General features: G+C 35.7%; 1 protein-coding gene across 1 annotated transcript in view; it reads right to left on the bottom strand.

Annotated features, from left to right (window-relative positions):
- Nucleotides 1-284: 284 nt before the first annotated feature.
- The window catches only part of LOC145675822 (uncharacterized), a 526,764-nt gene continuing 501,112 nt past the window's right edge, over nucleotides 285-25,936 (bottom strand). The window contains exon 3 of the transcript XR_014129221.1: nucleotides 285-1,418. The gene's annotated coding sequence lies outside the window, so the exon portion shown is untranslated. The remainder of the gene's footprint in view (nucleotides 1,419-25,936) is intronic.

Consider the following 25,936-nt stretch of genomic DNA (forward strand, 5'->3'; position numbering starts at 1 on the left):
GATCCTTGTAGCAGTAAGAATTTCCAGAAACAAAGATAGTTAAACTATAATTTACTGCTCCTGGGTATAACTGGGTAAATTTACTGTTATGTCTGGGTATAACAAACGATTCTACTAACTCGAAATTTTTAATAACCGGTTCGACATACTGGTACGAATCGGCTGAATATCATCACTGAATATATATATATATATATATATATATATATATATATATATATATATATATATATATATATATATATATATACTTTCTTTTTTAATTCACGTAGTTACCTTTTACAGTTTTCGACTTCATTAACATAAAATAATTGATCACAATTTATACAACAAAGTAAAATTCCTTTTCTCTCTTTCTCTTGCTAGTCTACATAAAACCTGCTAGATGCTAGTAACACATAGAAGAAAAGCTAAATATTAAAAACAATTATTGAAGAAATGAATGTTATAATCGAAAGTCATAAATTAAGTTCTTTGATGTGCAATTGGCATATTAGTGCGAGACATTTTTAAAAGCAACTTTCCTGTGCGAGCCATTTGCACACAAGTGACATATTCTTCACTTTCATAAAGGGTTCTTTTCCTTTTGCCACAGATTTTTTATTTACTTTTTTATTTTTTTATTTTTTCTTCTGTTTTTCCTCTTACGCTTATTGCTAACCATTCTTTCTTTAATCTATTAACCGACATATTTCTGGATATTTTACTTTGTTTTTCTTTCTTCTTTCTTTCTTTTCTCCTCTTAAACAAGTACGGTAGTGGGCCCAAGGAATGTGTGTCTAATTTTTGGGCAGAAGGAATGTCATATGTGGTAGCCCACACAAATAGAAACAACATAAACACTTATAGCCGAAGATGATTTGGGAACATTATGGATTGATTTTAATCAGTCTAATTTAAATCAAGATTTAAATTATTTGATTCTTTAAATAAAAATAGTAGATTTTAAATCAAATTCCGAAATACAGGGTTATTACAAATAATTCATTGGGTTTTGTATGAATGTACTTCACAAAGTATTAAAATAATAATTGATACATCATTTGAAAAACATATTTTCAAGTTTCTTACACATCATTACAAATGTTCTATTTGCACTCCTCGTGTTACATGACACACATCTACATCTATGCTGTAGTCAAGCTCAGCCCATATACGTTCGGACATGTCCCTGTCAATGTTCGCTAGCGCAGCATTGATGCGATCCTTGAGTTCAGCCAGTGTTGTCAGCAAAGGTGGTACATACACATTGTCTTTCACATACCCCCGCAGAAAAAAAAAATACAAACTGTAAGATCGGGAGACCTTGGGGGCCAGATTCTGTCTTCACATATTCCATCACACAAAATGCTTTCTGTTGATTATTCGCCATTTTGTAAACTGTTATCACCCTGCCACCTGGTGAGTTACAACGGAACCTGCAATGACGCAAACAAAACTTTAAAGTATGCTCTTCCGATTGGTTATTAGTACAAATAGGTAGGCATTAAATATTTGAAGTTATAAGACTTTAAAACCTGATGAATCATTTGTAATAACCCTATAAATTAATTTGAAGTGAAAATAAGTGAAATTCCGTTTCAGTTCTGTTATTTCGATTATGGAAGATAAGAATCGTAATACAATGAGACGCAAATGTATGTACAGCACAAGAGTTTCGTGCAGAGGATGATTAGGGAAAATCTCGTTTTGAACGAGTAACGGGGCAATCCTGCTTTCTTCTCTTCGTAACATAGGATTTGTAAATTGTTCACTATTCCATCGAGGAAACCACTCTCAACATTTAAGATGAAAATTCTTTAGTGGGTATGTCTGTTTGTTTGTTCCCAGATAATAGGGGCGTATTTAGGGTGTTTCAATCTGCTCTCCGAAACTTGAAAATTTTGTACATTTTACATAACTTTAGGTGAAATGCACATATTTTTATGTATTTCATGTCGCAAGCTAATCCTGGACCGCCTGACATTTTTTTTAATATGCCCGTGCCAAATATCAATAACTGTCGTGAAAAAAAGTGCAATGTTGATAAAAGTTTCTGTACTTCTTATTTAATGCTTAAGAAACATTATTTGAGATTGAAAATTCAACCCCAATACTTTCATACTGGATCACATTTAACATGGCATAATTAACATTTTAAATGGCATAATTAACATTTAATATTACTTCCTAATGTTTTACTTAATACTAATTTCTAATGTGTCAATGTAGAATACACTTATCCAAAATACACTTAGCAATATTTTGCTTCAAAAGTGTAGTGGTTGTTTGACGGCTGAAGTCCATAGTCCTTAAAGTGTTTTCTCCTTTCGTTAGAGAGAGCAGTTACAACAAACACTTCAGTAGAATATGAAGTGACAACAAGATAACACATGGTGTTCCAAATCTCAATTCATTTCTTATTTTGTTCAGAGTTCACTGAAAGGTAAGTGGAATTGAAGGGGTCCATTAACTTAACAGCCCCGCCAAAGAAAATCTCAAATATACCTTTTGCATTCGTTTGAGCTAAGTTTCAGCTAACACCCTTAGAAAGTTATTTACAACTTAACGTGCGGGTGTTAACTTAATGCTGGCTCCCCTACTATTCAATTTTTGGATCAAAAGATTCAATATTTTTGAATCAAAAATTTTATTGTAGGCTTTGTATCTGGAGGACTACATATAGTGTATCAAACCCAAACTATCAATTAACTCAGTATGATGTGCTTATTCCGTGGAAAACAGGAAAACTCAATTAAAGAGCCGTTCAAAAATTTCGTGATCCCTGATACAAAAACTAATCATTAGCCAAAATCGCAATCTATTGATCAATTTTTGGTATATTTGTTCAAAGTCTAATATATATACACAATCGTTTGAGTCAATTTGAGCTAAAACAATTAAGTTTTGAACAATCAATTTGATAGTCATTCATGATTTAAAGTGAGAGAGCTAACTTTTAATGGATCCTAAAATTGAAGCTATGATAATCAAGCCTATTCATAAGACAGATACTCGAGAACAAAACTTTAATCTAGTCCATTTGAAAATAAAATTCTAAATAAGTCACGAATCATGAATATAATCATAGTGTTTTTCGAATGCTCAACACAGATAAAGGTCAAAGCCAAATATACTGTATAGTGCATACTGTGAAGTTTCAAAGAAACTTCAATACCGTTCGATATTCCCTTTTTTTTTCTTTTTTATTGACAACATGCGTGCCTACCTAATATCAATTATTCAGCACTTACGTGTGAGATGTAAAGAGATTAAAAAATAATCTCGTTTTGACTCAATAAGGAATTAATTCCCTCCCCAAAAATGGAGAGAATTAATTCCGTATTTAGCAGAAGATATTCCTATTTAAATATTCTCTTTTTTTATACCTAGTTCTACTTCTGAGCTTCCACTTGTATCATAATATCATATTGATCTCATGTTCTTTCATTTCAACTTGTTTTAATGTAAATTATGTACGCAACTGCGTGCGCGGGATATACACAGTGTGAAAAAAAACACACACACAACGGAACTCTTTTTTGATGTAGTAAGTAGTTAATTATAGGTGTAACAGTCGATCATATATTGTGGTAGGTCGTTATATATACACCGAGGTAAAGGCCAATCCTTTTGTAAGATGGAGCGTTGCGATATTTGTTGCTTTTTCACGTATGTTTCAGTTAAACGTAAGATAAACGGAAGTTGGCTACAAAAGTGGGTTCTCATCTCACGCTTCCCACTAAATTGTTTTACTGGCATGCACCCAAAATACCAGAACCACTTTTAAGTTTTTTTTTTTCTTGAGGCAACTTAACCATTTTTTGGTTTTAGTGAAAAATGTAGGATGTAAGCTAGGCGGTATCTTCAAAATCCTATTATGCATTTAATTTAGGCGGTAACGAGTCAGTTTGCTACACAAAATCATAAAAGTACAATGGAAAAAAAAAATTCGACTGCGCAAACGCGATGCACATATGATCATAATATATTATCGAAGCGAGTTATTTCCTAGACGAAAACAGCAAGAGAAAACAACAAAACATTGTATTTCTTATATAATAGAAGGATCCCCTTTGATCTCGCATATAATTGTGATAAAATCTCCCAGGAAAAAACGATGTCTCACTTGCGATGTATCAACAACACCGCATATTACTGGAGAATGACCGTAGATTTGTTGACTGAAAAACTGAAAAAATGAAGTGAATCTTGGCAACACTTGACTACAATATGAATCCTTAAGTGTTAGAGTATGTTGCCAACGGGGTGAGGGGGGATGGCATAGGAGAGTGCAATTAGAAGGGGAATTCGACAGGGATAGGCATACTTTCTTTCACCAACATATATCTACTATCTAGAACAAATAGTGAAAACGAGTTTACATAATCAAGACAGTATTTCGGTAGAAGCTGGAAGGATTAGTGTATATACCGTTTGTAGATGATGCGGTGTCTATTACGGAATCTGAAAAGAAACTCAATGAGATTTTAGAAAACTTGAAGAAGGGTTGTGAAGAATATGAGATGAAAATGTTAGAAAGACAAAACCCATGATGATTAGAACGAAGAGGTCGGGTGTCGAATGTAGAAATAGAAGGGAAGAAAATAGAACAGGTGATGATGCTAGTTTTCCATGTTAGTGATGATATGAAGTGCGAAATAAAAGCATGGATAGGAATGGCGAAGAAAGCCTTTGGGAGGAAGAAAAGTCTGTTTTGTGGGTCCTTGAATAAAGAGTTGAGAAAAAGACTCATAAAATGCTTGGTGTGGAGTATTGCACTATACGGAGCAGAAACATGAACATTACACAAAAAAATTATGAAAAGCGCCTCGAAGCTTTCGAAATGTGGGTGTAGAGGAGAATGGAGAGAATTAGGTAGAGCGGAAAACGAATGAGAGGTGTTAGAAATGGTGATAATGATGATGATTGCCATAAATCAAGAACCCCATGATGGGTGTACAATGGCAATTTCCATTTTCTTGACGACATTATGGATTCAGCATTCAAAATCAGCTGCCATCTTAGCCAATTTGTAGAATGACGAAATTATTAGCTTTCTAAATATAATTGTCATTACTTTTAGCCTACTTTGCTTTCCATTATCACATGTGTGTATATACGAAAAATTGTTCACTTTTATTCTTTCATGTCCCGTACAATAGTAAAATAAATAAATAAATAAATGGTATTTTTCATGTCCATTACTTCTGGAAGTGCTATACCAAAATTATACATTACGACGCAAGTTTAAATTTGTTTCGCAAATTGCTACTCTGAAAGCATAAATAAAATAAAATAAAATAAAAACGTTGATATGAACTATTAATTGTTTTCAAGACTTTTGGTGTACGTAATGCGGAACTTTCGTTGCGAAGCGTTTGACGTCGCAAACTTATGACGTCATAAACTGTGCACCCGAATTATTATGAAATGGCGTGACAAACACCTTGGCATTTGAAGGCGGCGCTCCAAGTTTCCTTTAAATGCTGCTAGCAAATGAGAGGCCAGCGGTATTGCCACGTTTATTTTGTACACATCCACGTCTATCCTCTGCCACCTGATCGCGCTGTACTTCGTCTGCTTAGCCATAGCCACACCTCTTAGCACTCGGCAACGTCGTGTTAGATCTTGCGTTTTATTCGTTCAGCTGAAATGCCAAGATGTTTGTCACAGACTTTAGTTTATTGTGATGGCGTTTTGTAGGTAACACTGTGCCTGGTTTACTTTCTACATTTTTGGTATTCTGCATTGTCGTTAAGGTATTCACCAAAATAATAATAATAATAGTGAGATGACCTTAGCGAAGAGACTCGAGCTTAATAAATGATCGTGACCTACAATTCCCGCAGTCCCTCCGCCACTGTTTCACTTAAAGTATGGTTTTCTTGTATGGAATATACAGTTTTATACATTTAAAAAAAAAGCTTTTAACTGATTTAATATTACTCTATTAACCAATTTTTCTCGACCTTCAGAAACTAGATCAATAATGGTGCACTTTGATGATTCACTCTTGCAGGCATGTCTGATAATACAAAATTGAGTGACAAAAAGCGGGTACAATTGCTTACAAACAAGTAAAGATGAAGTAAAGTAACTGGAATGACAACTAGACAATGGTAAATTTAATGACTGCAAATTATTATTGAAATTAAGTATCAAACAATTCAGGTTACATATTGGGACTAACCGAATGGCATAAGCTATACCCTGGCCGGCGAACGATGATTTCTGACAGCTCAGCTCGCGAGGACGACTGAGTGGTGTGGTGTTGCCATGTGCTTCTCGCACAAGGGGAGAATCGTCTGGTTCCTCATTGAAGGTGAGAGGGGGTGAGTGAAAGTTTGGCAATGTACAGTAGTTACCATGGAGACGCGACAGGTTCTGAGTTTAAGGTTGGTTGACCTGCTGTCTTTTGCTCGCTCGCCGTGGCCTTGTGCAAAGCTGTCAGAAATCATCGTTCACCGGCCAAGGTATAGTGCTTAAGTACACTTGTTTCGTAATCGAATCTGGTGACCGTTCCATCTTAACAAATTTTTCCAGGAGTTTTATCCTCAGTTCCACCTGGGAATGACGAGATGGTACCTTTAAATAAACCTTGGTCAACTTTCTTTCTCATTGTTGTTGTTGATTGTATTCATTCCAGTGTATATTGAGCCCCCTGCAACCATCTTCATTTCGCCTTTCCGGAATTTTTCAGCTGTTTGTCTAGACAAATACGTATATGTTGAGAAAATAAGCATTCAAAAATGATGGCAAACTCAAGTTAGCCTTTCCAAAAGTTATCTCGAACTCCTTGGCTTTAGTGTTATGGCTACGGGCCTGATCACTGGACCTTTGTAAAATAAATTAATCAATTCACCCATCAATATTTAATACTTTCACGTGAATAATCCTCAACAAGAAAGGCATATTCTATGTACAGCTTTTACAGGGTGGCGCCGCGATGACTGAATATTTCAAACTTGAATATTGTGCAGGCGAACAACTTATATTGATTGGTAGGGTGGAACCGAAAGAGGAAAGAATGCCACGTTATATGGTCGATCACAGTGGAGCATTGGAGATCAGAACATCGAATTACCTCAGGTCATACTAAACTAAGTCTGTAGCAGAAGTTTTCTTAGATAAAACTTTAATGTTGGACTCTCCGCGTTCTCAGGAGTTCGCACTGTTCTTGGAGCGCCATGTTTCACATCCGACACACTACTAGTCTCTTCCAAGTTCTTTACTCAAGCCAATATGTTATTCTGAGACGGAACCTTACCACGTCGACCAACATTGAAGTTTCGCACTTTCTGGCACAGATTTAGTTTCGTAATAACTATGAACTGAGGTAACACGATGTTCTGGTCTCCTATGCTCCATTGCGACTGACCATATAACGTGGCATTCTTTCCTCTTTCGGTTCCTATTCCGCCAACTAATATGTTATATGTCTGTGCAATATTCAAGTTTGAAATGTGTCAGTCGGCTCGGTGTCACCCTGGGGGGGCACGGTGGCTCAGTGGTAGAGCGTTCACCTCTGGTGCTTGGGGTCCCGGGTTCGATCCCAGCCCCCACCAAGTGAACTTTGTGGTGGACAAACACCGTGCTCGTGGGTTTTCTCGGGGTACTCCCGTTTCCTCCCACTTTCTTCATTCCACCATTTTCACTCATCTCTCATTATCACCGTCTCCTTTAGCCTAACCGGCATAACCGTGGGACGTAAAACTTACAGATTTCATTTCATTCCATTTCATTTCGGTGTCACCCTGTATATCAAATATGTTTATTTTCTTCTGTCGGTGGATGTACATTTGATAAACAAACACAAAGATAATGTTTAAATAACTAGGCACCAGGTGATTCATCTGGAACCACTTTCAGTTTTAAACACCATAAACTTCCCATTTCTTGATGCCAATTAGGAATCGAATGGAGGATGAAGAAGTTTCAATTCTTAGGGGATTGAGCCTCTCTAAAAGGTGCCAATGACGTCATTGAATTAGAAGAAAAGTAATAGATTTTCAGGTCTACAATAACACATAACGTCATTTCACGCCAGCTCTTGCAGAATAATTCCAATAAGAAATTTATCCTGCCAACAAACGTCTGTTATTTATATGAGTTAGTAGATGTCGTAATAACAGATAAACCGTAACTGTAACCAGCATCTCTTACGTTAAAGGTTGTGGCTATATGTTGGTGATGATAACACGACAGCCAAATTAACACATACACTCATCTCTTTGCCACCTGCTGCGTTCTTACAATTGACTGACATCTTGTCTTTGGTGAGTTTCCACACCGGCAACACATCATCGCACTCCAACCCATATAACTCATATCAAATGTTGCCAGTTACTTCACAGCGCTTGGAGAAAGGAAATAAATAACTGATAAACTTAGGTTAACTATATATATGACACGGCACATTTTGTACCTAAAGGATTATCTTACATTGAAATGAAGGAAAAGGTCAGAAACATTTGAAATCAAGGGCAGGTTTCCAGAAAAACAAAGATGTTGCAAAATCAACATTTCTCTATAAGAAGCAACAAGATTTCTAGTTTTCAACTGACATACTCATTTCACAGAGGCCCCATCACGGCGAAATTAAAATACCGCTAATTTTACAGTAATTATGTGATATATTCAAATACGAAATGTGGTAATTAAATAACGAGACTGGTGTCATAAATGTGATGTATTGCAAAGAAAGTTACAATTGACTGTTATCCCCTTCAATATACGCTCCTCCTTTGTCTATACACCGCTGCATACGTGCCTTCCTTGTTCAAAGCAATGCTGTAAGTATCCAGATGTCACCCTGTTCAACAACTCTGCCGTTTTTCGTTTCACCTCTTCCACAGACTGAAAATGTGTTCCCTTTAATGCACTTTTCACTTTTAGGAATAGATAAAAGTCACAGGAACCAGGTCTGGGGAATACGGAGGATGGTCAGGGATAGGAATGCGCTTGGCTGATAAAAACTGCTTCACAGAAAGGGCATTATGGGCAGGCGCATTGTCTTGGTGGAGGATCCATGCATCGTTCTTCCACAAATCCGGTCTCTTCTTCCTTATTCTTTCCCTCAGCTTGATTAGGACTTCTTTGTAGTAGGTCTGATTCACCGTTTGACCCTGAGGCACCCATTCAGTCATGATGATACCCCTGATATCGAAAAAAAAAACTATGAGCATTGCTTTCACTTTCGACTTGCTCATTCGTGCTTTTTTCATTCTTGGTGATGTGGGAGTCTTCCAGTGCATGGATTGACGCTTACTCTCGGGGTCATACTGGAAAATCCATGTTGCATCTCATGTGATGACACGAGTTAGCAAGTCTGGTTCTGCTTTGACGTCATAGCAAATGATCTTTCTAATGTCTTTTTGCTCCTGAGAGAGGTTTTTCGGGACAATTTTTGCACAAACTTTTGTCATGTTTAAATTGTCATGCAAAATTTGTCTTACTGTCTCCTTGTTAATGTTCGTCATGTCTGCGATCATCCGAATGCTCAGACGTCTGTCTTTCCGCACAAGTTCATTAATTTTTTGAACATTTTCGTCCGTTCTTGAACTCAAAGGGCGGCAGGGTCGTTCATCATCTTCAACCTCCTCCCTAATTCTGGAAATCGTTTGTGTCATTCGAAAACTCGCGCACGTGACAGCATTATCACCTTATACCTCTTTTAACATTGCACAACATTTCGTCGGTGGTTTTTTCTTTTTTTAAAAAAAAATTCACCAGAAATTTGATGTTAATGTGCTGATCAACTTTACTATTCAGTGTTCACCATGATTTCGGCACTATTACAGAACACTGTTCTCTTCATACAAGCCTGCAAAGAAAAGAAAAGCTTTCAGAATCATGAAACAAATAGTGGCTGCTTATGAAGGTTCAAGATCAACAACACATCATTAGGTATCTCCCCCCTCTCAACGATCCTGGGCGACAGGAGGTGGGCACTTGGGCAGTCTCGTTATTTAATTGCCACACCTCGTAGATAAAAGAAAAAAATAATTGAAAAGTGGAACAAGAGCTCGCTAGACAATATTATTTTACGTGACGCCGTTATCACGGCTCACTTTTATCTGCTTTCCATTTCCAGACATTTAGAAAATCGACATTTATTTTCGCGTTTTTAAATGGCTGCTACCAGGTGACTCGTAATAACGGTACCTCAACAACTAATATTGTCTAGAGCGCTCTTGTTCCACATTTCAATTATCTTTTGTCTATTTGAAGATATCACATAATTGCTGTAAAATTAGCGATATTTTAATTTCGCAATGATTACGCCTCTTAAGGAATTGAATACCAAGAACATCCTCTTGGATTTTCCCTCAAGTTACATCAGGTTCCAATGACACTTTGAAGTAATGTGAGCAACTGTATCCAAGAATTAGCAAAGAGAAAACAGAATAATTCTACATAATTAGTTATAATGCGGAGGAGGCATTGTACACAGGTGAGACATACACATTAGGGATGGCCAGAACCGGTTCCTGGTGGAACCGGTTTTCGGGTCTGAACGGATAAGGTTCTAGAAGATCCGGTTCCGGAACCGGTTTTTCGGATCCAGGTCTGGAACCGGTTCTTCAGATCCAGGTCTGGAACTGGTTCTGAAAACAGAACCGGTTCTGCTGGAACCGAAACATTGTGAACATTCCTACGCTAAACCCGAGCTGCTGGCAAGCTGTGAACAGTATGCTAGATGAAATGGTGGAAGCGACAGGCAAGCGCCCAGGCGGCGGCAGCTTGCCTCATTTGGCTAAATAAACTGGGTAACTGGCAAACTCATTGGTTAAACAGGCAAACTGGCCAACTTATTTGGCTAAACACCCACTGGTGGACCAAAATTTTTTTTCTGGGGCACAAGCGGGTCTGGGCGACGAAGGCACAAGCGCATGGTCCTCTTTGCATTATTTTTGAAGGTGAACTTTATGCCTCCTTTACGGGTCTTTGGGGGCTTTCGGATCCAGGTCTGGAACCGGTTCCTAAGATTCGGTTCTGGAACCGGGTTTCAGATCCAGATCTGGAACCGGTTCTTAAGATCCGGTTCTGGAACCGGGTTTTCGGATCCAGATCTGGAACCGGTTCTTAAGATCCATCGGAACTGGGCCATCCCTAATACACATACCAACTATTAAATCTCATCGTATTTAAATCCTCATACGTAGTTCTGGAGACAAACGGACAAAACTGTAAACTGAAAAAGTAACTGTGTCACGTGTACACCACATGAATAAGTTTCGTTTGTATGACGTGCTACTTTCTCAACTAATATTGAAACCGGAATTGGTAGTATATTTCTACCATTTCCGGTTTTAGTTGAGAAAGTACAGTGGAGAAGGGATATATTCTTGGGACGCTTAATTCATTGCTAAAAACCAGTTCTCATTATTTATCACTGTTTTTGCCCTAGTGCGATAAACATTAAAACCGGAAGTAGTTTATTTCTGTCACTTCTGGTTTGAATAAAAGGTTAAGAGAGGAGATTGCAGACCTACCTATCCTTAGAACACTAAAATGATTCCATAAAATCGCTTCTCGCTATCTCTTAGAGCTTTTGTTCCGTGTATATCAATATTGAAACCGGAATTCGCAGTGGATTTCTACCACTTCCGGTTTCAGTAGAGATTTAAGGTGGAAATGAAGCGTACGAGTATTCTTAGAACGCTTAATTGATTGCAGGAAACAATCTTCTCACTATCTATATTACCTTTCTCCCTCTATAGTCATCAACGTTAAAACCGGAAATGGTTTATTTATACTACTTCCGGTTTAAATATCAACTTCTTCAACGAACTTGATATCTATCTTCTGGCCCTCTACATCCCGGCCAGAATTGATGGTAATCCTTTAAGTAGTTCTTGAGATTTTATATCTCACGGACGGACACACGAGACATATTTAAAGAAGTTTTTGATAAACTAAACTAATTGAAAATTTATGTTGTACAGAAACCAAATTACCTGCTAAGGTGAAACTGATATCGAGGTTTTTCCTTATCAAGGTTTTCGTTATGATATTATCACGATGGCACCACACAATATGGGTAATGACATACAAGTATATAGAATGGGTTATAAGATACAAGAGTAGAGTATGGGTAATGAGATACAAGGATAAAGTATAGGTAATGAGATACAAGTATAGAGTACGAGTAATGAGATGCAAGTATAGGGTATGGGTAATGACACACAAGTATAGAGTATGGATAATGACACACGTATATAGCGCATGGATATTGGATAGTGAGATACAAGGATAGAGTATGGGTAATGAGATACACGGATAGAGTATGGATAATAATATATAAGGATAGAGTATGAGTAATGAGACACAAAGATAGAGTATGGGTAATGAAATAGAAGGATAGAGTATGGGTAATGCGACACACATATAGGGCATGGATATTGGATAATGAAATACAAGAATAGAGTATGGGTAATGAGATAGAAGGATAGAGTATGGATAACGAGATACAAGTATAGAGTATGGGTAATGAGATACAAGAATAGAGTATGGGTAATGAAATAGAAGGATAGAGTATGGGTAATGAGACACACATAGGTCATTGACATTGGATAGTGAGATAAGATAGAGTATGAATAATGAGATACAATGATAGAGTATGGGTAATGAGATAGAATGGTAGAATATACGTAATGAAATAGAATTATAGAGCATGGGAAATGAGATAGAAGGATAGAGTATATATAATGAGATACAAGTATAGAGTACGGGTAATGAGATACAAGGGTAGAATATACGTAATGAAATAGAATTATAGAGTATGGGAAATGAGATAGAAGGATAGAGTATGTGTAATGAAATACAAGTATAGAGCACGGGTAATGAGATACAAGTATAGGGTATGGGTAATGAGATACCAAGTATGGGTAACGAGATACAAGCATATATAGCCCAAAATTATGATTAATTCTTAAACTTTCAAATTTTGTGTAACTCTGAAATTGTCTAAAAATGAAAAATATATCAATCGATAGATGACATCGAGTTGAAGAAAATTAAATGCTTGCGGGTTAATTCTCATGCATAGTTTTTGAGAAATCGAGAAAAAAAATTCTCATTCAAATTCCGAGGCCGAAAAAAAATGGACAAGAAAAACTTGATAGCATTTCCTAACCAGATGTAATTGTTAAATATGCACGCTAATACAATATGCATGCGGTTCAGTTGTATAACACTCACTTTTGGTGCGTGGAATCCCTGGTTTTACCCTACCAAAACTTTGAGGTGGACAAACACCGCAGGATTCTCTCCCATTGCTTCTCACTTCTTTATCATCACCATCTCACTTCGCCTCGGTGCATAATCGTGGAACAATATATATATATATATATATATATATATATATATATACTGCGATAGAAACTAGACAGTGACAAGGATAATGAAATGAATAATAAAACAATGGCAAAATTTCGACACAATACCACTGTCAATGCTAGAACTGTAATTTATATTCAACTATCACCAGTGGCGGATCTAGCCGGTGGAAAGGGTGCGTAGGTCCCCCAGATTTTTGAGTAACAAAAATAATTGTAGCTATTATTTAGATATTTTTGAAAGTTTATAGTAAACTCATGGTACGCCTACCGTAGTCTACGTTCTGGCTGGCGTACCCAATTTTTACCTTCTAAATCCGCCACTGACTGTCACAGGAATTTATATTAACAATGATGGACTTTCATTACTTTTTTTTCATGTAATATGTACTTCTATTGTTATGCTGGGACCTTATTCGTTGCATCCTCAGTAATAAAATATTTTTACAATTTAAATTCATCAAGATTTCAGATCAAACGGGACTAGAAGTAATAAATTTCTTGATATCGTCCATTAAAATAAGCAAATCAAATTACTACTTCTGTTTTTTTTTTTTTTTTTTTTTTTTTGTTTTTTTTTTTTCCTGTGACTTCCAGTTCACAAAGTATACGAAAAGAAAAGGCCGATATTATTGCCGAAAGGTCTTCAATGACCAGACAATTACATTAAGTAGAAAGCTACTTCATTTTTTTTTTCAGTGACGAAATAAGTAGGGGCAAATGAATTCTATTTTATATTAAATATAAAAGAATTTCACTTTTATTATAGTTATCACGTTGAAAAAAATAAAAATATATGTACGGCAAGTAATAGTAGTAACATAATATAGAAATTGTAGTTTTTATATTAAAATTATATATATATTAGAAAATTTCTAACTTTATGGCAGTTCTGTGATGCAATGAAATCATTCAAACAAACAAAAACCCAGTGAAATAACAAAGTAACATTTCCGCGTGTTATGAAACAAGTCGAATTATAATAAAATCCACCATAAGAAAAATCACATGACTTAAGTACATGCAGCGGATGTATTTTTTTTTCTCCATACTTTGTGTATACATTATTTAAGCTTTCGTATTTTGCTGGCGAGGTGAGAAAAGGGTGAAGGTTATACACGTTAAATTGTTTGCATGCTCAAATATTTTAATGAAGATATGTTATATGATGACTCTAGAATTGTTGTGTTTTTGTTTTTCGTTGTTTTTTTTGTGTGCCCTTTTCATATTCTTTTTCTTCTTCTTCTTCTTCTTTACCTCACCTTTGACCATAATTACTTTCATTAAGGTTTCTTTGCGTACATTTAGAAACATCACCATAACAACGCAACGGTACAAATGCGTTTTCTATTTTTACGGAGAATGAATACATCATCTAACGGTATTAACTGCGTACATACAGGGATAATACATAAAAACGTAGAGTATCCTTATAATGCAGAACAATTTTTGCTTATAAATAGCTTTTTAGCTTGGCTTTTTAGGCAATTTTATTTGTATTCTTATGAGGATTAGGATTAGGTATTTATTTTCCCACATAGCACAAGTACGTCCACGGGATGTCCGAGACTGAGCCCGCAACGGACGACGGGACATGCCGAGATATCCGAATGTGCTCCCGGGACATCCACAGGATTTCCGCGGGAGATCCAGATGTCCGCTAATATCCCGGGATACGGGATATTCAACGGGACCACGAAGGGATGTCTATTGGTTTTCCCTCGGACCTCCTGTCCCATCTGGGACGTCCCGTGGACATCCTACATGGGAAATCTTCAGGACGTCCCATGCAGAACATCCATGGGATGTTTTCTTATTGTCCTGATAATCCCGGGAACCGAATGGGATGATTGGGATCAAAATGGGACATCCCAGGGACGTAGTGTGCTATGTGGGTTCTGGGCTTTCGGCATTTATAACCATGTTAGCCCGTCACGTATGAGGGATAACGTTCCTCGGTGATCACACTACTCGGGGAATTGGGAAGGAAGAAAGAAATGGGGAAGGAAGGAAGGGAGCTGGGATCATTGTGTGCGGTATCATCCCAGCATTTGCCTGGTGTAAATAAGGTAAACCTCATTCAGAATAGCTGGCCTAAAAAAAAGCTTTTACACTTTTCAGTGTCCTCACCGGGAATCCAACCCGGAATCACTCGCACCGAAAGCCAGAGGTGATATTCTTGTTGTACACGCTTGAAAATCAGGAAGAATTTTGGATTTTTTGGAAGTGTACAAGAAGTACAAAGTGTCACTGTTATATGTATCTGTATCACTATTACGAATATTGCGTCACTTTAGAAGTGTGAATCACTCCTGTATGTATCTGTATCACCGTTAAGAGTATTGTGTCACTATTATATGTATCTGTGTCACTGTTAAGAGTATGTGCGTCACTGCTATATGTACCTGTGTCACTGTTAAGAGTATTGTGTCACTTTTATATTTTCTGTGTCATTGTAAGAGTAGCTGCGTCACTGTTATAAGTATCTGTGCCACTGCTAAGAGTATTGTGTCACTGTTATATGCATCTGTGTCACTGTTAAAATATTGTACTACTGTTATATGTATCTGTTACTGTTAAGAGTATTGTGTCATGTTAATAATATGTGTGTCATTGTTAGGTTTATCTGTATCACTGTTAGTAATATCGTCGGTGAAGGGGCGAAGTGGCGTAACTTGAAAAATTACGTTTTTGAGTTATGACTACCATTCATATAGGACTAACCACCTCTGTTACCTGTCAAAATTTCGTAGCTCAATTCCCACTGGTTCTGGAGATAAAGCACCTAGCACTTGGCGTATCTTGAAATTTTCGATATAAAAAGAATCTGCGAAGGGGTGTAAGTAAGATAAGCCCGTTCGCCATTTTTTTCTTCAGTAGCTGCTAAGAAATAAAACCGCGTACGGGCGTAAGCTTATATTAGTAATGTCTTTGTCGGCAATGTCGCCACAGAAAGAGAGAAAAAAACATTTTTCAAGCTTTGTTGACAATCCGCCAAGGTTTCTTTTGTTTAAAAGTGAGAAAACAATTCAATCAAAGCAACAATAGAAAATTTACGTAGTGGTTTTCTTCAGTTTTCTGTACTAATGTATGATCGTATTCCAGTTTTCTTAACTTAGAATATAGAATAATAGCACTGTGCAGCTGGCTTTTGTTGGAGGAAGTTGTTACCAAGATGGATGTGCTAGTAGAGTGGGATACTGGAGGACTGAATGTTGTAGCAGATAAGGAATTGGTGTGTGTTTCAGGGAAGGAAATTATTGTTGGTTGTCGTGTGAAAATGTATTGGTTACCGGATAGAAAGTGGTATTGTGGAATAGTGAAAGACACAGAGTGTTCCGAAGTGTCAATGAGGAAAAATGTAACTGCAACAAGTGGTGACACTGAAAGTGAGAATTCTGAAGATTATGTTTCCCTTATATGTTACAATTAATACAAGGAAAGAAAGTAAACGAAAATTTAAGTTTAAATCCCACTGATATTCTATATTGTGATGGGGACGACTCTTACTTTGATCCAACATATAAAGCGGAGTGTGAAGTACAAGGTTGTGAAAAGGAAGTGTTCAGTGCATGTCCGTTGTGCAGTATGTTGTTGTGCTGGAGACATTTCGACAAACCATTGAATTATGAAAATCAGCATGAACTCTTTGAACATTCGTGTAATGTGAAGACACAAGTGAGAGAGAAATGCGGAGGTGATGTAAATGTGGATCCACAGCCAGAAAGTTACGAAATGGAAGGATCTCCCAGAGAAGAGGAGCATTTATTGAGTGAAGAAAAAGGTTGTAGGAAGAGAAAGAGAAATATTGCCAAGGATTTGCGAAGCAAGGGTGAATCGTATGTTAGCCCATACACAAAAAAGTTAGTTCAGGGAAGAAATGTGAAAGCAAGATGTGATGGAAAATGTGAAAAGTTTGGTAAAGAATGCTTTAAAATCACAGATGCGGAAAGACAAAAAATTTGTCAGGACTTTTATGCGAGTGGTGACCTTCAACTTCAGCGAGCATTTATCAACAGATATGTAAATATTTCTGACGTTAAACACAAAACTACGCAAAATGAAGAATCTCGAAGATCAAAAACAAAGTATTACTTTTTACAAAACAAGGAAGAAGAAGTGTCCGTGTGTAAAACCATGTTTTTAAACACAATTTCAGTATCAGAGAAAACTGTGCGAACTGCTCTAGCTAAAAGAAGAGACTCAGTTATCATTGAGAAAGAAAAGAGAGGAGAAAGACGTCAGAGCCAACTGGAAAGGGATAAACTAATAGAGAAAATGATAACAGAACACAGAAAGATTTCCAAAAGTCGAATCTCACTACTGCAGGAAAGATACGAAAAGACGGTATCTGCATTCAGATTTGACAAAAAGTAAAATGTATAGAATGTTCATTCAGGATCATAAAGATGAAATCACTCCTTTGCCAACTTACCAGACACACAGAAAAATCTTCAAAAGCATGAACCTTTCTTTTCATCGACCGAAAAAGGATACATGTAGTCTGTGTAGCAACTTTCTGGAAGGAGATGAACAGAAGAAAAGTGAACTAGCTGACAAATATCAAAAACATATCGCCGAGAAGGATGCTGTAAGAAGGAAGAAAATGGAAGCTAAATATTCACCGGACTTTCAATGTAAGACTGTTGCTGCAGTGTTTGATTTGCAACAAGTCATTTATCTTCCAATTTCAAATGAAAGCAAACTATTTTATAAAAGACGACTATCAACATACAATCTGTGACTGTGTATGATCTGAAGACAAGGGAATGTCAGTGTTTTGTTTGGCACGAAGAAGCAAGCCACAGAGGTGCATGCGAAATCTCCACTTGCCTACACAATTTTCTTCGTGAATTGGATGAAAAACAAGTTGAAGAAGTTTACTTGTTTGCTGATGGTTGTACAGGGCAGAACAAAAATTCAATAGTTGCAACCATGATGCTCTACACTGTTACTACGGCGCAGCATATCAGAGTAATAACTCTAAATTTCTTTGAATCGTACCACGGACAGAATGAAGGAGACTCTGTTCATTTAACCATTTCGACGGCACTAAAAACAGCTGGAAATGTCTTCATTCCAGCACAGCTACTACCAATTTTTAGACTTGCACGATCTGCTGAACCATATACTGTGCATTCTCTTGGATACAATGATTTCTTGGATTTCCGAGATGTCGTTTCTAATCTGAGGATCCTATCTGTAAGGAAGGATGATAATGGTGAAGGAATTGACTGGACAGACATACGAGAACTAATGGTGAACGAGGATCAACCTGACAAGATTTATTTCAAAAACAGTCATTTAAATATTGTTTATCGAAGCATCTCGCTACCAAGGAACGTTATATTCACCAAAACTCCGAAGTGTCTTCACTCATATCCCTCCAAGATTCCACCATAGAAGTATGCTGATTTAATATCTTTGTGTGAAGGAGATACGCCTCTAGTGAGAGACTCCGAGTTTGAGTCTTTCTACAAAAATCTTCCACATTAAAAGTTATTTTCAAAAAAACTCTTTAAAATTTGCTATTGTAACAGACTTTACAGTAATATAGTTTTTCTCAGTTTTCATGTTACAATTGTACTAGTGTTACTATATCTTGAATTTCGTTATCTATTATTCATTTCTGTAGTTTATTCATTTATTTCAAATACTATGTTCAGCAGCACTGGTAATAGATATGATTGTATGAATCGCCAATAAATAAAAGTGTGAATTTAATACAGTTATTATAATAGTTACTACAATAACAATTATAATAAAAAGTTATAATAATAGTAAAAATATATTATTATATTATAATAATTATTAAATGCTTCTTATTAACGGAGAAATTTTAGAAAAAATATCTCTACATACCAGACCAATTTTATTTTTCACATTTATTTGTGGGGCGTAACTTTAATCTTCATCTTTAAAATGAAAAGGCGAAAGAGCGTAAGTGATTCCAGCACATTCCAGCAGAGTTTTCCAATAGAAATTAAAACATTTTTAGCACGTAACTTTTTCCTTAGATGTAACAATAATCATACTCTTATTCTACAAAATTTGAAATTTATATAATAAAAATCAAATGAACACGAAGGTATTATGTTCAACAAAAAACTTTAAATCGCTCTCCTGAAAAATCGTAAAAATCAAGATACGCCACTTCGCCCCTTCACCGACGATATGTGCATCGCTGTAAGGAGTATCTGTGCCACTGTTAAGAGTACCTGTGTCACTGTTGAGAGAAAGTATGTCAATATTATGAGTCTATGTGTCACTGTTAGAAGCATGTGTGTCACCGTTAAGGGAGACAAACACCGCTTGCTACTTACCACTGTATTTTTACATACATAAAAATAAATAAGCAATCTGATCAAGCAGAATTAAAAGTATCAATGACAAAAAGCAACATATTTTTCAACTCCATTAAAATTTATTTCTTCTCGGACACCCCAAATGACAATTTAACCTTAAGAGACGTAATCACTGCGAAAATAAAATACCGCTAATGTTACAGTAATTTTGTGATATCTTCAAATAGATAAAAATGATTGAAATGTGGAACAAGAGCGCTCTAGACAATATTATTTTGCATGAGGTACCACTATCACGAGTCACCTAGTAGTTTTCCATTTGCAGCCATTTAGAAACGCGAAAATAAATGCTGATTTTCTAAATGCCTGGAAATCGAAAGCAGATAAGTGAGTCGTGATAACAGTATCTCATCTAAAGTAAAATTGTCTAGAGCGCTGTTGTTCAACATTTCAATTATCTTTTATCTATTTTGAAGATATCACATAATTACTGTAAAATTAGCGATATTTTTCCGCTGTGATGGAGCCTCTTAAATAATCTTACGATAACGGGTCAACGATTTTGACTACTTTTCAGAAATTGGGTATATAATCTCCGATGTGTGATGAAAAAAAGTGAGAAAGAGGGACGAAACGAAATTTTAGTTTAACGTTAAACGATTCTTTTCCTTTAAGCTAAAAAAAAATGAATGATTAAAGAAAGTGAATGATTGTGGAAATTAAATGTTTTGTCCTCTTCTACTGAGAATTGAACCCGGGACGTGCACGCGCTAGCCCACTAGACCAGTGGGGAGGGCAAAAACAGGCAACAGGCAGGATTTGTTTCTAATTCTACATAAGAAATTGGAGCTCTTGGGGACGTCCAAAAATATCTTTTCAGTTGAGATAAAACCAGTTACTAGAAATATCAATGTCTATTTCTGTTTCTGTACCATTTTGCCTCTTTTCGGCGTAGTATCTTTCTGCATTCAGCAAAGATTGAAATTTCGATAGCGCAAAGGCATACGATAGAGAAACCAATACTTTGTATAAGGATCTATCTATCTATCTATCTAGCTATACAGGTATCTAACCATACATACATGCATAAGCTATTCCTTCAAAGAAAATCTCTTATAGGTGGCATCAAGCAGAGCGCGTGCGTCTTGGTGAAACATATGCCTTTTGGAGGACAATGTAAAAGCTGTGGAGGGCAGGTGTTCTGAGAAAGGGAAGCTAGTTGCCTTATGGCGTAACTTATTTCTTTTTTGAATTTATATCGTCTTTGGAGGGTTTGTTCTTTCTTCTGTCTTACTTTTTTTTTTTCAATCCTCCTGAAATCTTTCTGTCCCCCTGAAAAGAATACTGTGTACTTGAAGACAATGTACCAAAAGGTAAGTACAATACGTAAGTTCTTTGGAAGGCTCTCTCCCAGAAGTTAGGGGAAAATAAAAAAAAAGGGGGAAAGAAATCTCATTGTCGCTTGATACAGTTATGGACAGGTAGCACGCTCTAACGTGACTCAAAGTTCTTGTGATTTCGTATTGGGAAGATTGAATAAGAAGTACAAAGGAACTGAAAAGAGAAAAGAGAATCCTCAATTCTTGCCGCCTATCCCTTCTTCTTCTTCTTCTTAAAAAAAAACTCTTACAAGAAGCACCAGTTGCAAACTGAAGAATGAACACTCCCTTTTCTTTTTTTTTATCACAAAGATTTTATGTGACGATGGATCGTAACTGTCACAGTAACAGTTGTCTCTGAACGTATGTCCCATTCACCTGGTGGAGTCCAATTTTTATTTTTGGTAGTAGTATGTAGTAGAGGTAAAGGCGAGTAACAAAACCTACCTCCGCAATCATCTGGCCCAGCAATTTCTGTCAGTTTCTGACAATTTATCTTGTAACTTCATGAAATGATCAAACCTTTTCTTCGTTTTCTATAAGGCTTGAAAGAAGATAAACATATTTGGAAATAATATAAATAATGGATAACATGCTTTAAGTCTATTACTTTTGAATTCAACTGAAATTACTAGCATTCATTCTCTCATTCATTCTTAATATGAACTCCATAACATTGAAGGCAATGGCGTAAATGCAGTGGCGACGCCTGACTCGTAATATTAGGCAAGGCAAGAAAAAGTTTGGGGAAGGCGAAGCAGCCACACCTGTTTTGTTTTGAATATTATTATTATTATTATTATTATTATTATTATTATTATTATTATTATTATTATTATTATTATTATTATTATTATTCACCGATTGTACATATTGGGTCGAGAAAAAATATTGGGGTGACGGTCGTCCCTTCTCGTCGCCACTGCGTAAATGAGAAAGGGGAGATATTGGGGATATTTATATCACCCTTGGTCAATCATTCGAAATATTTATCTTCAATGCAAGCATTTGTGTTGGATATGAAAGCCATTCCTTTAATGAGAATTATTTATAGCACCTACGGCCTTCAATTTTTTTAAAATGTGACAAATAGATGAAGTAACATTTTCAAGTATCTGAAAATTCTATTAAAAAATCACAGCACAGAATACAGTTGCCATGTCTACCTTTTTTGAGTAATGACGTTTTCCCTTCCGTCCTTCACTTTGTAACATGAATCCGATTGTCATTAAGTTCAGGTAACGATTAATTTTAAGCATATAAATAAATAAATAAATAAATAAATAAACACTGTCAATGCAATACTCAGCTCTTTTAAAAACCGCAGTTATGTTACAATTCCTATAACTGTTTCCCATTAAGAATTAACATGACGTGTTGGCATGTTTGTCTTTTTTAAATATTATACTTATTTAGTATGTTAACCAAAATTGTTTGTTTAATATTTCATATCCATGAAGTAAAATCTATAAAGATAAAAATGAAAGTTATATTTGTGATTTAATAACTCTTGAACCACCCGACCAATCTTGATTAAATTTTCAACATAGGTGAGGTTCGAGCCTGGTATGGCTTTTGTCATTTTACTTTGACATTTATTTATTTATGACTTCTTTTACGTGGCGAAGTTAAGGCTCTGCAGCCTTCTCCGAGCACTTAACCACGTGCATACATTAGATATATTTAAAAAAATACCAATATATAGAAAATATTAACAATTACAAAAGAAGAGTACTGAACCACATAAAAAAACGAATATACTACTTAAGTAAAAAATGGTTAAGCACTTCAAAAACAAAAATTGAAAAATAATATACAATAGAGGAAACAAAAATAACATGGAGAAAACTAAAATTGCATATTGCATATAGCGGTACTAGAAGTATGATCATTTAAGATGTACAAATTAACATAGGTTACCTATTGGTTGTGTGTTCATATGTGGGTTATTAATAATCTGGTAAAACGAAGATGCCTCATGTGCTACCAGTATCCTTATCTTTACTTAAGAGAAGGGAATTTACAGATTTTTTAAATTTGGCAACTGTGGAAACGTTATGTATTAATTGAGGTAAACTGTTCCAGAGGCGTGTAGTACTTACTGTGAAGGATTTTGAGTATGAATCAGAATTGTGACTGAGTATGGAGAGCAAGAAATTATCTTGTGATCTTGTGCTTCTAGTAAGGGATATATATATATATATATATATATATATATATATATATATATATATATATATATATATATATATATATATATATATATATATATATATATATATATATATATAAATGATCGAAAATGACATATTAGTGTCGAATCCACAGTTTCGGGGTCGCTCAAATAAACAGTGACACTTTCGATGATGTTTAAATCCAAATTCAGCCCCGCAACTTGAGGGAGGAGGAGGAAGTAGATATATATATAAAAATGATCGAAAATGACCAATATCAGATAGCGTTTCAGTAATAGTATAAAGCGACTGACTAACGGAATATATTAGTATTTTTTTATAATTATAACCCAGCAAAGCGTGAAATTGACGCTAGTAAATAAATAAATAAATAAATATCCAAATATTTTCATTAGCTGTCAAAAACGATATATAAAATTTATACATTCAGATGTTGAGTAAAGTCAAAGCTTATGATGTCTAAATTTCTTGAAATTTGTTTTTAAAAAAAGGAGCGTATTTATATTATTGGTAACTCCACATCAGAAAACCATAAATATCTTTATGGTATATATTCTTTGCTAATATGAATTCATTTGAATAATTATTACGGCAAAAAGGAAAACACAAACGCAAGTGTTGACGTAGTTTTATGCTGATTTCAAGGCGGTAATTAAAATAAAACTTCTGTTTTCATATTAGTTTCCGGAGCCATGGCATCTATTTACGGATGATCTTTTCCTTGAAGAATGCGTAACTAAGGCTGTTCATATTTTGCTACTCTGATTCGTACATGACCTCTGTTCTCAGCAAAATAATAAACAAAGAGCAAGATAATGGAACTACGTTTTAGCATATTAAGCAAATGAGTAATGGTGACAATGACCTGATGGAAAATGTCAGCGACATTAATGACTGTTTTATCTAATTTCATTCTCGCTAAATCTTTAAATACAGGTATTACTCTGAGATACTTATTTTGCTCTCGCTTTGAAACATTTTGAATTTCAAATACAGGTGTCCGACAGTGATACTAGGTCTTCAAAGTTAAAATTTCCCTCAGAAATGCTCGAAAATTCCCTTCTTAAGAAAAAATTTCTCTAATTTTCATTGACTCTATGTAATATAAATAAAATAAAGAGTTTATTTGTTGTGTCTGTCTGTCTATGTGGACTGAGAGTTACCAAATTTTGGTCACTTGTACCTTGGTCCAGGTAACAGACCAAGACGAAGCGTTTTTTTTTTTCAAAATTCGAACCAGGTGGATCTCAGGGGGAGTGTTTACCGGGACATGTGAAAGTGGTAGAAAATGACTGATATTAGTGTCGAATTTATAGTTTTCGCGGTCGCTGAGATGAATGGTGATACTCCAACAAGCGTTGACTTTCAAATACAGCCCCCATCGGCTGGGGACCAGAGGCCCCCTTTTTTTTTTCAAAATTAAAACCATGAGGTCACAGGGGGCATTTACTGGGATATGTAAAAACAGCAGAAAATGACCGATATTTTTTCTTTCGTTGTTCAGTTTGTTTATATAGATATTTTAACATATTTAACTCCAGTATATTAATTTCCATATACCAAAACGATCATTGCGTAAGAGTTTAGTATTTAGCACAACGAGATCTCATATTACAGTCCACCAGGAGTCATTCGTAGTTGGAGCTTGTAAGAATTTCAATCAGGCTTCTGTTATCCTAACTGTATATTTGCGTATTCTCAAAAACAATATTTTGAAAAGACATAATGTATGGAATAACAATAAAGTAAGAAGTGTTATCTCTATGAACGTTGAACCTATACTGGAGACGATTTTTCATTTTTTTTATAATTTTCACTTGTTTTAAAATTTATACTAATAATATTTTAATTTTGTTTTTATTATTTAACTTGTATTTTTTCCTTCTTTACATGCATAATCTATTTTCTTTCTTTCAATATATAGATATATGTATGTATTTCATATGTAATTATGTGTGTATACCTATGCTCCTCTGTAGAGGACTATTATAAATAAATAAATATTTTATCTGGGTATTTCAGCTAGTATATAATATAATAATTGTTTACAGAGAGTATTATTGCGTGTCCAAGAATTATTATATTGTGCTCGTATCTCCACAACATACATTTGTGGTTTTAATCTTCTGTTATTACTTCAATGTTACCTTGTATAATGACATCCTCAAGCTAGGTCGCGGAAGGCTTGTGGGTCAAAAAAAAAAAAAAAAAAAAGTTTGTCACTTTGTGTGTAGGATTCTAGAAAGAATGCCACCGTCTTTCGTCATGCTGCCGCAGTACTTAGAAACATAACATTTATTGAAAAGCTAATTTCCCTACATTTTACCTCATATTCGTAAAATCTCCCTTTTTTCCTCCTTAAAATAAATTCTTGGTTAAATCTCCCTACGTTGTGGAAAATTTCCCTCAAACACAAGGGCGCCGATTTCTCTGTAAATTTGGGAGAACCCATTCAGATGCAGAAGGTATATAGTATATATATGAGGATTTTAAGACAAATTGTACTCGAATTATGCCAAATATTGTATATTCACAAATACAATGAGGGGCCCATATGAGTTTTTGGGGGGCTTGGGCCCCCTGGCCCCCAGGATCGGCGCCCTTGCTCAAACAGCATCACTAGTGTCCCATCCCTCTCTTCCAAGGTCTATGACTAAGCGCCCCCCTAAATTTTCTTCACACATTATCCAATTCATCATCAACCCTCTCCCCTCTAGAACAGTACATGGTACTAA

Source organism: Thermobia domestica, chromosome 18 (assembly GCF_964235325.1).
Source record: "Thermobia domestica chromosome 18, izTheDome1.hap1.1, whole genome shotgun sequence".
Lineage (NCBI taxonomy): Eukaryota > Metazoa > Arthropoda > Insecta > Zygentoma > Lepismatidae > Thermobia > Thermobia domestica.